This window comes from Amia ocellicauda, chromosome 5, assembly GCF_036373705.1.
Source record: "Amia ocellicauda isolate fAmiCal2 chromosome 5, fAmiCal2.hap1, whole genome shotgun sequence".
Taxonomy (NCBI): domain Eukaryota; kingdom Metazoa; phylum Chordata; class Actinopteri; order Amiiformes; family Amiidae; genus Amia; species Amia ocellicauda.
In genome coordinates this window covers 44,792,115-44,804,700 of record NC_089854.1, presented here as the reverse complement: position 1 = coordinate 44,804,700, position 12,586 = coordinate 44,792,115, and positions in this window count along the sequence as shown.

Genomic DNA, 12,586 nt, shown 5'->3' with positions numbered 1-12,586 from the left:
GTTGTCCACAAAAACAAAAAATCAGAATGCAATTCAACTGTTATGCATTAGATGTCACTACAGCCTCCTAATGTATAGTAATTTAACTCAAAATATAAAAATTAACCAATTGCGATTTGACTAATTATAAAAATAAAAATAAATTACAATTAGTATAAATGGTAATTGAATAAATTGATGAGTTCAGATAAACTGAGATGCCTAAACATTGAATCAAGTGACTCTCAATTATAAAGCATTTCACAGGGATGGGTAGAATTTATTTTGCACAACTTGTAATTTATCAGCAAAAGTCAAGGCTAGAGTGACATTTATCAACAGAAAAATAAAACACACACACAGATAGAGAACAAGAGATTTATTTCCCAGTTTTGCATGAAAGACTAAAATATTTTTGCCAAGATACCAATTCTGGAAATTCTGAAAGAAGTGCTTATGTTTGTACAGAACAATGTCTCTGAGATAAGGCAAGTTTAATCAACTCACAATGCTTAAATGTAATATGAAAATATGCATGGCATATTTTCTTTCATAAAACTGTGATAAAAGTGACAATTAAAGTGTTGTTTGTGAACAAACTTGCATTATTAGTATCTTACCTTTATATGCATGTTACAGCATTGATTGGGAGATTATTAATCAATAAGTGGTTTAATTAAGTAGATTACATTGCCACCTAGCACGGGGAGGACTGAAGTGTAGCCTTAGGATCAGGAAAGATATCTCTCAAAAGTATTCAAATACTTTGTAGGTTGTGTTTGTTTGTTGCTTGTGTTTTTCATGGAAATGCAATGTCCATTTTTTAACTGGAGAACAACAACAAAAAAGCAAAAGGAGCAATTAACACACATTTTATTTTGGTTGTTCAGTGGGATGCTCTATATAGTAGCCTAATTATTGGGTTTTCACTTTCGTTGATTATAACGGTACATATAGCCTTTTGGAAGAGGATACAGGTGTATAGGATACACCAAACCTTATCTGGTGGTGTTGTTAACGTCTGCCTCTGCTAAGTAAAATAATCAGCTCACGTCGCAAAGTAGCAAATGTAGGAAAACGCATGCTTCATTTTAAGTAGAAATGGTGAGTGAACTGGAAAGCGATTAAGCTTTGCAAAATCTCCACAGCCACAGAACATACTCTCGAGAGAAAATACCAGTTCCCTCTGTATTTGGTCACACCTGAGTTGGTCTAAAGTCTTCATTTAAACAGAACTATCCTGCTGTGCAATATGCATAGGAATAATCTAATTTCATCCACATGCATTCTGACAAAGGAAGCACAGTCCATTTCAGGTGACATCAATAATTAGATGCTGTTGGTGGAAATGGAAAATATTTACTTGGGACTGATGAGAAATTTGATTTTTTTCAGTGTGTGGAGTAATACATGAAAATCTATTACCAGACTTGTTGACAAAGACTATACTGCAAACTGCAACTATGTAAATGATTCAGTTTATGTGCAAAATTTTCAGATAATGTGCACATTTTTCTTTTTTTAATGACTAATAAAAATAAAATAATGGAAAGGGGCAGGCTAGTTGACCAAATGACCTCCATTAAATAATGGACAAGAACTTTGAGGTATATCACCTAATATTTCAAGTCCACTGGCTGCCACACATGTTGACAGTTCAGGCAGGGCAAAGGTGTGAATTTTACCTATGATTGCAAGATTGCTATCAGACGCCCTGTGGACTGTGGACTGTGGACTGTGGACCCCTGAGGTGGGTTTGCACCTGACAAGATCAGGTAGTAATCAGTTGAGCTGGGCTCAGTCCTGCGGGTCTCCATACATCAGTGACATCCACGGCTTTGATTCACTAGGTGAACCCTGCCAGCCAACAATAGTCTATCTTCAATCTCCTTCTGCCAAAAGAAGTTGGGAAGTTTAAATTGGAAATTAAAAATTGAGAAGAAGGGTTAGAAATCATTCTAAATTGAATAAATAAATAAACAAATAAGATATAGATACACACACATACATGAGTATAAAAAGATGTGCAGACTTCATACGTAACATAACTAAGAGTATCGAAGATGCCAGATGGTTCCATAAGACAAAATAGCATTTACCAACTAAAACAATACTTGAGAAAATTGTGAGATATTTCTATTTGTTGACATTGGCTCAGGAAAGTTAACAGGCATACACACACATGCACACACACCCACACCCACACCCACACGTGCATATGCACGCACACACACACTTGTAAATTATAAAAAAATAAAGAATTTCAAATGTATTTCAGGAAAGGCATTTCATTACCAGCTCCTATTACTTTTTTAGAGCTTAATATTCATGAATACTATGTTTCTTTTTTTGTATTATTAGTATTATTGAAAACTATTTGAAAATAACATCTGCTGCATTGTACAGCAAACTTTTACTGGGATTAAATTGATGTTATATTGTCTGCAGATTGTTTAGATCGTCCCTCCGCCAAAGAAATTCCTGCAATCAAAACAGAAACAAAAGAACAAACAATCAAAAAAATGTAGGCTATTACTTGTACATATAAGCTCATGTAGTTTCCAGTGGAATGATGATTATTTAAATCCCATGGGGACTTTTCCTTGCTGGAATCCTGAAGAAGGAAAAAAAAACAGTGTTTCAGCACAAATACAACTTTTCAGAGACACAATGTGTTCAAAGAAACTCACTTTCACATGAACCATGCTGAAACTGTTTAAGCATAGATAAACTGAAATTGAAGAGGACGTTTTCAAAGCTGTAAAAGATGTAAAAAAATGTTTATTGTTACTATGTTTACCCCTTTCTATTAGATATGCACCGCTACCTATACATTTTAGTCAGGCACTGTTTTTAAACCATCCAATCAGCTACCCAATGAGCTTGACCACATTCGGCCAGTGAGATTAGGGTAAATTAAACTCACTGTGGGTTATTTCACATCAAGGTCATTAGTGCTGAGGGTGGGGGGGAAGAGGGTGTCATAAATGGAAAATTTGTTTTATATTAATCTGATTAAAACATATATTATATTGAGCTATTCAAAATATTCAAGATAATTAAGTTACTGTGTGCTTTTCAAAGCTATTTGCTCAGTGGCAGGATATAAAATGTACTATTTTATACTGTTATATGAAAATACATCTGTATTATTAGCAGTTTTAAAAGCTGTAACTGTTTAAGAGCAGCAGTAGACGTAATAGTAGTATTTCACTTAAACATAGTTACTGGAATAATTAGCTGGAGTTTATCTATTTGGAATTTTAAAAAAGTACCGCCAATGCTAAAATAATGTAATAAATCAGCATTGAAATTCTTGTGTTCTAATAAACCTACAAACTAGTTCTATCATTTTTATTCACTGTGGAGGCAAAAACACTTTCCCTCTGCTCAGATAAACACTCTACAACTTGGATTTTTGTTTTACTGCATGTCCTGCCACCCCCTTAAAATTGGAGCAGGTACTTCCATAATGCTTACCATTACAGTTTTTGTTTTTAAATTACTGCAGTGGCATAAGAATTCTCACATAGGAAGGGGTGGTGAATTGGGAATCTTGACCATTTAGAAATGATGAAGATACTAATATCTTCTATAAATGATGACCTAGTTTTTATGTTCATTTATTTAATTTAGACACCTAAGGACAGTCCAAATAACAAATTCCTCCTCTCAGCCAGCTGCACATTAAAAACACAGCTTCACATTGTCTGAACTAAGCAGACAGAAGAGTCTCCTGTCTAGCAAAAAGCCACCATCAAGTATTAGAACTGTAATTTGCACTGAAAAATGTTAAATATTATAAGTTACCTGAATAAGTGTATTGAAGTTGGCAAAATATTTTAATAAAGTGGATGTCAATCAATGGGTCCTACTCGGTTGAAGACAGCTCATAGCCTTTTGCAGCACGGATTGAAAGCAGATATCTGTGTTTCTGAAGCAAAGGCTTCAGTAAGGACACTCCACAAAGATTCCATTAGTTAAAATGCAGCTGTATAAGTTCAAACCCATGTAAATTGCTTTATTGGTAGTTTTAGTAGCAGTAATAGTATTTTTAAAGCATCAGCCAAATAAACTAGGAATTATTAGGAACATATTCAATGCATTAATTATTTAGCTCAGTCAATTCTGCAGCTAATGGTCCTTTTGTTATTTTTCTACCGACTGACCAATCATAACAAGCTGTGAGGTTGCTGATCAAATTTCACCCTTTAGGGGTTATGTTTATACTGTATCCAAACAGTTATAGTTATTCATGCAAAACATGCTCTCTGTCTGAAAGTGGTTAAAAATCAAGACTTTGTAGGTCAAAGATTTGATTTAATCTGATCCCTTTAAAAAAAATAACAATACAATTTTTTAAAGCTTGGTGGAAAAAAGTATATATGCACAGTACTATGCAAAAGTTTTAGGGAGGTAAAAATGCAGTTTTTTTTTCAAAAATAGACATGGTAATAGATTATATTAATCAATTAACTAAATGCAAAGTGAGTGAACACAAAAAAAATCTAAATCAAATCCATATTTGGTATGACCACCTTTTGCATTCAAAACAGCATCAATTCTTCTAGGTACACTTGCACAAAGTCAGAGATATTGTAGGTGTGACGGGGGGCTCCCGGGGGGGGGTTAGAAAGAAACCCCACCATGTCCACCCCATGTCACTAAACCTCCAACCACACTACCCCAGTTAATTGACGAGGTTGGGGAGCCTCATTACCAACTCACCATTTCCCCCTACGCAGGTTATTTGATCCTGGAGCAACCACAGGAAGGACTCAAGGTAAAACAAAATATAATTTTATACATGCTCTCCAAACACACTTCCATAATCAACATCTATACTAATAGCAGAGCAAGGGAGGTACATACATTTTCATACCACACACCAGCGAAGACAAAATACAAAGAGCAAGTGCATTTAATATCCCATTCCTTTTTAGTCTTGTCCCGACACATGTTCCAATGCACCCTGCACAGTAGAGGAATGTCTACCTTATGGAGATCTGGGGCCAAAACCAGCGTATCCTAGTCCGTCCACAGCAGGGCCTTTGGAGAGGGCTACCATCCCCCCCAAAATCCCAATAACACCAATCACCTATATATAAAAAACAATACCCAACACCATATAACAATAACACTATATAATAAAATAAATGCATAAGCAATTACCCCCCTGTCACCTCCCTGTGACACTGGCATATAGTCAGGTATATGATTAAACAATTATACCAAACAGGTGCTAATGATCATCAATTCAATATGTAGGTTGAAACACAATCATTAACTGAAACAGAAACAGCAGTGTAGGAGGAATAAAACTGGGTGAGGAACAGCCAAACTTAGTTAACAAGGTGAGGTTGCTGAAGACAGTTTACTGTCCAAAGTCATACACCATGGCAAGACTGAGCACAGCAACAAGACACAAAGTAGTTATACTGCATCAGCAAAGCAGACATTTCAAGGCAGACAGGGGCTTCCAGATGTGCTGTCCTAGCTCTTTTGAAGAAGCACAAAGAAACGGGCAACATTGAGGACCGAAGACACAGTGGTCGGCCAAGGAAACTTACTGCAGCAGATGAAAGACACATCATGCTTACTTCCCTTCTCAATCGGAAGATGTCCAGCAGTGCCATCCGCTCAGAACTGGCAGAAAGCAGTGGAACCCTGGTACACCCATCTACTGTCCGGAGGAGTGTGGTCAGAAGTGGCCTTCATGGAAGACTTGCGGCCAAAAAGCTATACCTCTGATGTGGAAACAAGGCCAAGCGACTCAACTATGCATGAAAACACAGGAACTGGGTTGCAGAAAAATGGCAGCAGGTGCTCTGAAGGCAAAGGGTGGTCACACCAAATATTGATTTGATGTAGATTTTTCTTCTGTTCACTCACTTTGCATTTAGTTAATTGATAAATATAATCTATTAACATATCAATTTTTTAAAGCATTCTAACTTTACAGCATTTTTTCACAGCTGCCTAAAACATACAAGTGTTGGTACGAATTTCCCCTTTAACATTATTAGTGATCAAGACTGTATTACATCAGACTGGGCAGCAATTGTGATGCTTATCAGAGACTGTAGATCAAATTTTGCAATCCTAATTGCACTTAGCAGACAAAAAAACAGTATGCTAATATACAGACAGTGACAAAGGTTAAATAACTACATACTAGATTTAATTGTTTACTGAATGTTTACTATAGTCTCCTGAGGAAATCTCAATTTAATCAAAGCCAAATCTGTCTTAAATCTTTGAAGTAAGGGGCCTGAATTGTCATACCAATTCCAAAACTCACATCTTGAGCTCAAAGGCTGATATATTACTACTGCTTGTCAGCAGTTAACAAATACAGTGAGGGGAAAAAGTATTTGATCCCCTGCTGATTTTGTACGTTTGTCCACTGATAAAGAAATGATCAGTCTATAATTTTAATGGTAGGTGTATTTTAACACTGAGAGACGGAATAACAACAAAAAAATCCAGAGAAACGCATTTCAAAAAAGTTATAAATTGATTTGCATGTTAATGAGGGAAATAATTATTTGATCCCCTATCAATCAGCAAGATTTCTGGCTCCCAGGTGTCTTTTATACAGGTAACAAGATGAGATTAGGAGCACTCTCTTAAAGGGAGTGCTCCTAATCTCAGCTCGTTACCTGTATAAAAGACACCTGTCCACAGAAGCAATCAATCAATCAGATTCCAAACTCTCCACCATGGCCAAGACCAAAGAGCTGTCCAAGGATGTCAGGGACAAGATTGTAGACCTACACAAGGCTGGAATGGGCTACAAGACCATTGCCAAGCAGCTTGGTGAGAAGGTGACAACAGTTGGTGCGATTATTCGCAAATGGAAGAAACACAAAATAACTGTCAGTCTCCCTCGGTCTGGGGCTCCATGCAAGATCTCACCTCGTGGAGTTTCAATGATCATGAGAACGGTGAGGAATCAGCCCAGAACTACACGGGAGGATCTTGTTAATGATCTCAAGGCAGCTGGGACCATAGTCCCCAAGAAAACAATTGGTAACGCACTACGCCGTGAGGATTTAAATCCTGCAGCGCCTGCAAGGTCCCCCTGCTCAAGAAAGCACATGTACAGGCCCGTCTGAAGGTTGCCTCCCATGTACAACACTTTCATCCAGTTCTCCTCTGAATCATTCAGATGTTCATTGGCAACCTTCAGACGTGCCTGTACATGTGCTTTCTTGAGCAGGGGGACCTTGCGGGCGCTGCAGGATTTCAGTCCTTCACGGCATAGTGCGTTACCAATTGTTTTCTTGGTGACTATGGTCCCAGCTGCCTTGAGATCATTAACAAGATCCTCCCATGTAGTTCTGGGCTGATTCCTCACCGTTCTCATGATCATTGAAACTCCACGAGGTGAGATCTTGCATGGAGCCCCAGACCGAGGGAGACTGACAGTTATTTTGTGTTTCTTCCATTTGCGAATAATCGCACCAACTGTTGTCACCTTCTCACCAAGCTGCTTGGCGATGGTCTTGCAGCCCATTCCAGCCTTGTGTAGGTCTACAATCTTGTCCCTGACATCCTTGGACAGCTCTTTGGTCTTGGCCATGGTGGAGAGTTTGGAATCTGATTGATTGATTGCTTCTGTGGACAGGTGTCTTTTATACAGGTAACGAGCTGAGCTTAGGAGCACTCCCTTTAAGAGAGTACTCCTAATCTCAGCTCATTACCTGTATAAAAGACACCTGGGAGCCAGACATCTTGCTGATTGATAGGGGATCAAATACTTACTTCCCTCATTAACATGCAAATCAATGTATAACTTTTTTTAAATGCGTTTTTCTGGATTTTTTTGTTGTTATTCCGTCTCTCACTGTTAAAATACACCTACCATTAAAATTATAGACTGATAATTTCTTTGTCAGTGGGCAAACGTACAAAATCAGCAGGGGAACAAATACTTTTTTCCCTAACTGTACAGTCCTTTTCTCTCTGTATATGACGTACCATAGGCCTGGATCAAACACGCCAAAAGTCATATTAAAGCACTGTACTGCAAACTTCTTAACTAGGAAAAATCCCGGAAAATCCACCTGAACACATTTTCCAAGTGCTCAAACAAAAAGCACAATCTATTTCTTGTCTCGGGTCTCCATACTCAGGCAGCTTTTTCACTAGCTACACCACGCTGTCTTTGGGTTTGACTTTCTCGCGATCCATCTGCCTGTCTCTCTAACATCATTAGAGCCATTTCACATCCTCAGTTCCCCTGCCAGTGATCCCATCAGCTCAGAGCTTCATAGTTTGTAATTGGCCCCATTAACACTGCCTGCTGCCCCCTCGCCAGCTCCTCCAGCTAAAGATACATCCCTGATGCTATTATGCTGCAAGAGTAATGGGCTCAACAAATCAATGTGATGAGCAGCTCAAAGAAACAACACCAGGATAAATCCTCCAGCTATCAGAAAAAAATGGCTAATTCTATATTTTATGTAATCAAATAGAGCATAAAGAATGGCTCTCTGTGCAAGGCAAGATGTCTCACAGATCTGATTGTAATTATGACGGATAGTGCCTAGGAAAGATAAGCTTTCAATTAGTATTCCGGTCTTTCATGAGGCATTTTTTGCTGGAATCGTATATGGTTCCAGATTGGTAGATATATGTAATTCTGGTGGAGGTTATTCTGCTGTTTTTGTCAGGTTTCATGTGTTGTTTCCTCTCTCTCTCTATGTTTTTATTTTTAATTGTAATTTTAAATTAATTTTTAATTAAAAACAAATTAACTGGAATCTCTTTTTCCATCAGCAATTCATTTGGCCACAGTAAACGTCTGGCTTTTTCACACCACTCTGCCTGAACATTGTTCAATCCCTGTGGAAAAACATCTATTTCCATGAATTCACAGCCGCTTTGTTAAGGGGGTGTGTTCAGTGGTTTTGTGATCATAACACCTGAACTGGATTTTTATTTGTAGTCTTTGGATTTTAGGAGGTATTAAAAAATAAGCCATACTCAGGTTCCTCCTTGTCTTTTGGTCTTTACAGTTAAGCTGATCATTTCTTCTACACATTGGTAAAACAGTTATGCTATAAAAATAATGAAATATTGGACAAATACCAAAATATTGTCTTCCTAGGAGTCAGTGAAAACAAATCCTATTTCAAATTCTGAGTTATCCAGTCTTGGTTCTACATACCAATCTGCCATTATTGTGTGAGCCAAAATAAAATGCTCATTGTGAAAGCTTTTCCCCAAAGACCATTCATCACGCAATGATATAATTTCTCCAACCTATTGACCCTGCTTTGGCCCGTGTCCATCTCCATAAGTAAACCAACACTCTTCTAAAGCTCAGATGACTGTCAAGTGCGAAGCAGTGTTAGCTCTGCACATGACAGGAACCAGACAAACATATGGATTAAAAACATTGGCCACAATATAGCGACTACGCTGATGTGCCTTGCTCAGCACTGAGTTGAGATGACCTGAATAAGTAATTTGGAGAAATGGTGAATGGTTCAACCTGCTTACGAAATAAAACACTGTATCTTCCAGGTCTCTGCCACTGAAAGACATTATTGATATTCTGAGTAACTAAGCAACATCACATCCCCAAGAAACATATAGCACCTTTACCCACATACAATAAAGTACTATCCCACATGCATTCCTGCCACAGTTGATGTGCTTTAGATTGTAGCTCAGATGAGGAAAATATAGTGGGTAAGTGTTTACAAAATATTCAATTTCTTTTAATTACAATAGGAAAATAAAGTAAGTTGATATATATGAAAAAAATACATTTATATATATATTTATATAGTGGATCAACAAAGATTGATGATGAGATATAAGCAGGTTAGCAGATTTAATTAATAGTTGTTAATTTACAACCAATACCTCCCAATAATAATAATCATCATTATAATAATTATTAAAACAATTAACACAATTGTGTATGGTCATGAAACCTCGTGTGGCCCCAAATTCAGTATACACCTTTCTGCAAAATGTTCACTTGCATGTGCACCTGCTTGTTTTATGTTATGAAGTCATCACAAGCCACATTGCTGTAAGTAACTAATAATATTGATATTTTCTCAATGTAATTGCACAATTCTTTTTCACAAACTGTGTTTTTAGCTGCTCTGTATTGATTTATTTTGCAGTAGGATCAATGGAAATGCATGTCTTGCACTTTTCTCTGAACAGGTGTTAGAGTGGCTTATAATTTTAACTGCTATTATACGTCTTGCCTTAAAAACCACTTTGTCAATTAACTGTCCTCACTGAAGAGCACTTTTGTCACTGGGGATATAAGTTTAATAAAACTGGCAATACGTGTCTATTGATCATGGAAAGCAGGGAACGTTTCAATTTCTCTCAAGCATAGCCCCTCGAGGGGTGGAAGATGTAAAACACACATAGTCAGAGAAAATTAAGTTCTTCATTAATGAGAATGTTTTTATATATTTTATGAAAGTCTGTATATACTATATATTTTAGTTTTGTCACTGTAAAATTCTGAAAGGTTCTGTGAAGTTTCCTGGACTTTTTAGAAAGAAAAAAGGAACTGATTCTATAACAATATTACATTATATCCATCTCCAAATCATCTCCAATCATGTTTTCTACCCTGTATGAAAAATGCCATGCTACAATTAAATGGAACCTGTTTTTTCATACCATTCTTCAATTTGCCTTTGTCAATATCTGTACTATTTGAAAACCCTTTATTTTATAGTGGAACAGACCACTCGGAAAATGCGACATTTGGTATGTATCCATAGCATGGCTTCCACAGCATTTTTCAGTGCATCATTTCCAAAATGGATTTGCAATGCATAAATACAATTACAGGTCAGAAACACCTGCAACCTGACATGCTTTCAACCTCCCATCTGAAGGGAAAGAGCTTAAGCCACAGCAGATGAAATTGCTGAAGTAGTTAATACAGGTTTGCTTCTCTAAAAATTAGTTAATGGACACACATCTGAAATACATTCTATGAGTAGGAGGTTGTTTTAAACCAGGTCTTATTTTCTTTTCTCTCACTGTACAAGAAAGGGGAGTCTTTAAAATGACGGTGTTAATGGTTATTGCATTTATACAGCTTCCATTTCAAGCAAAGCCTTCAGCTTTCATAAAAAAGCAACCACATGGATTCAATAAGACCTGACCTTTGAGAAAAACACTGAAGCATAAAAGATTAGAAAATGACAACCATTATATATCCTCATTATGCATTAGATAGATAGACAGATAGATCGAGAGATAGATAGATGGATAGATAGATGGATAGACAGGATTATACACATTGCTCATTGGTATTCTAACAAAGGCATTCCTTAAAGGCATTGTTCAACTAGGTGCTGCTAAGATGAATATATATATGTATATATATATATATATATATATATATATATATATATAACAACAGTGAGAGAGAGATCATCAGGTGTAATTCTATGCCACACTGCAGTAACATACGAATGACGCAATGATATGTCATATATTAAAGTTTGAAACCATTGACTAAATCAGCTGCTTAAAGCATTCACGAAGAGCTCAAAAAATACTCTGCAAATGCTGCTTTCATACACACAATTATCTTCCATCAACCTGAATCCTAACCCTGTGTCAAAGCAAACCCTTCAGGTTATGGTATAGGGTGAAGGTCTGGACAAGAGTGCAGGATAATATGTGATTATTATTATTAGAGATAGGAGTGGTGTTATGGATACTTTTAGGTTGTTTCTGAGTAATATTTTGAATTACATTAAGGTTAGGCTTAGGGTTCAGACTGTTGTGCCTTGTTAAATTATACTGTTTATTGTGTGGTCCACAGAGATATCCTTAAGAGTCATGTAGTCTGCAAGCACATGTGTGAACCACAGCACAGTTGCTGTGTTTTGCTTACCAGTCTGCATGACTAAAGTCTCCAGGATATATCTACAAGTTTAATTTTTAAATGACTTTATGGCACTTCAGGCTTGAATGTGAATTTAAGTTAAAACAATAATGGCTTTAATTATACGATTCTTGGGTAACTAATTATCAGTGAGCCCCCTGAAGCAGTGAATCTCTGATAACTTCAGACATGAAATGAGAGCGTTGAGTAAGCGACAAACATGAGCTTCTTTTACATTTTGCTCTAGTTCTGTCTGACACATACTTTGATTTCCCCACAGTAAAGGATATTAAACACGTCTAGACTAAATCAAATTCCGCAATACAGAGAGATGAAAATTCGGATCCTGCAAGATTCTCTGTACTTTTGGATTTTTGTCCAAAGAAAAAACATCTTACATGCAGTTCACATGGGTTCATCTTCAACTTTAATTCCCATGAAATGCAAAAGCTGAAAATACTCTTGATGTAGCCAAATGTACAGTACATCGCTAATTGGTTCCATGAGATCTGTTTTCAGTCAATACTATTGCATATTTCCAACTGAAGAGCATAACGAATATCTGCATAATAATAACTTCCAAACAAATGGCCTACTACACATTTCCATTTCAGTAGTAATTATTTTAATGCAGATGCAGACATTGATAAGATAGAAATTGGATGAATGTACTTCTCCAAAGAAACTCTGAAAGGGTTTGTACACACACACACACAC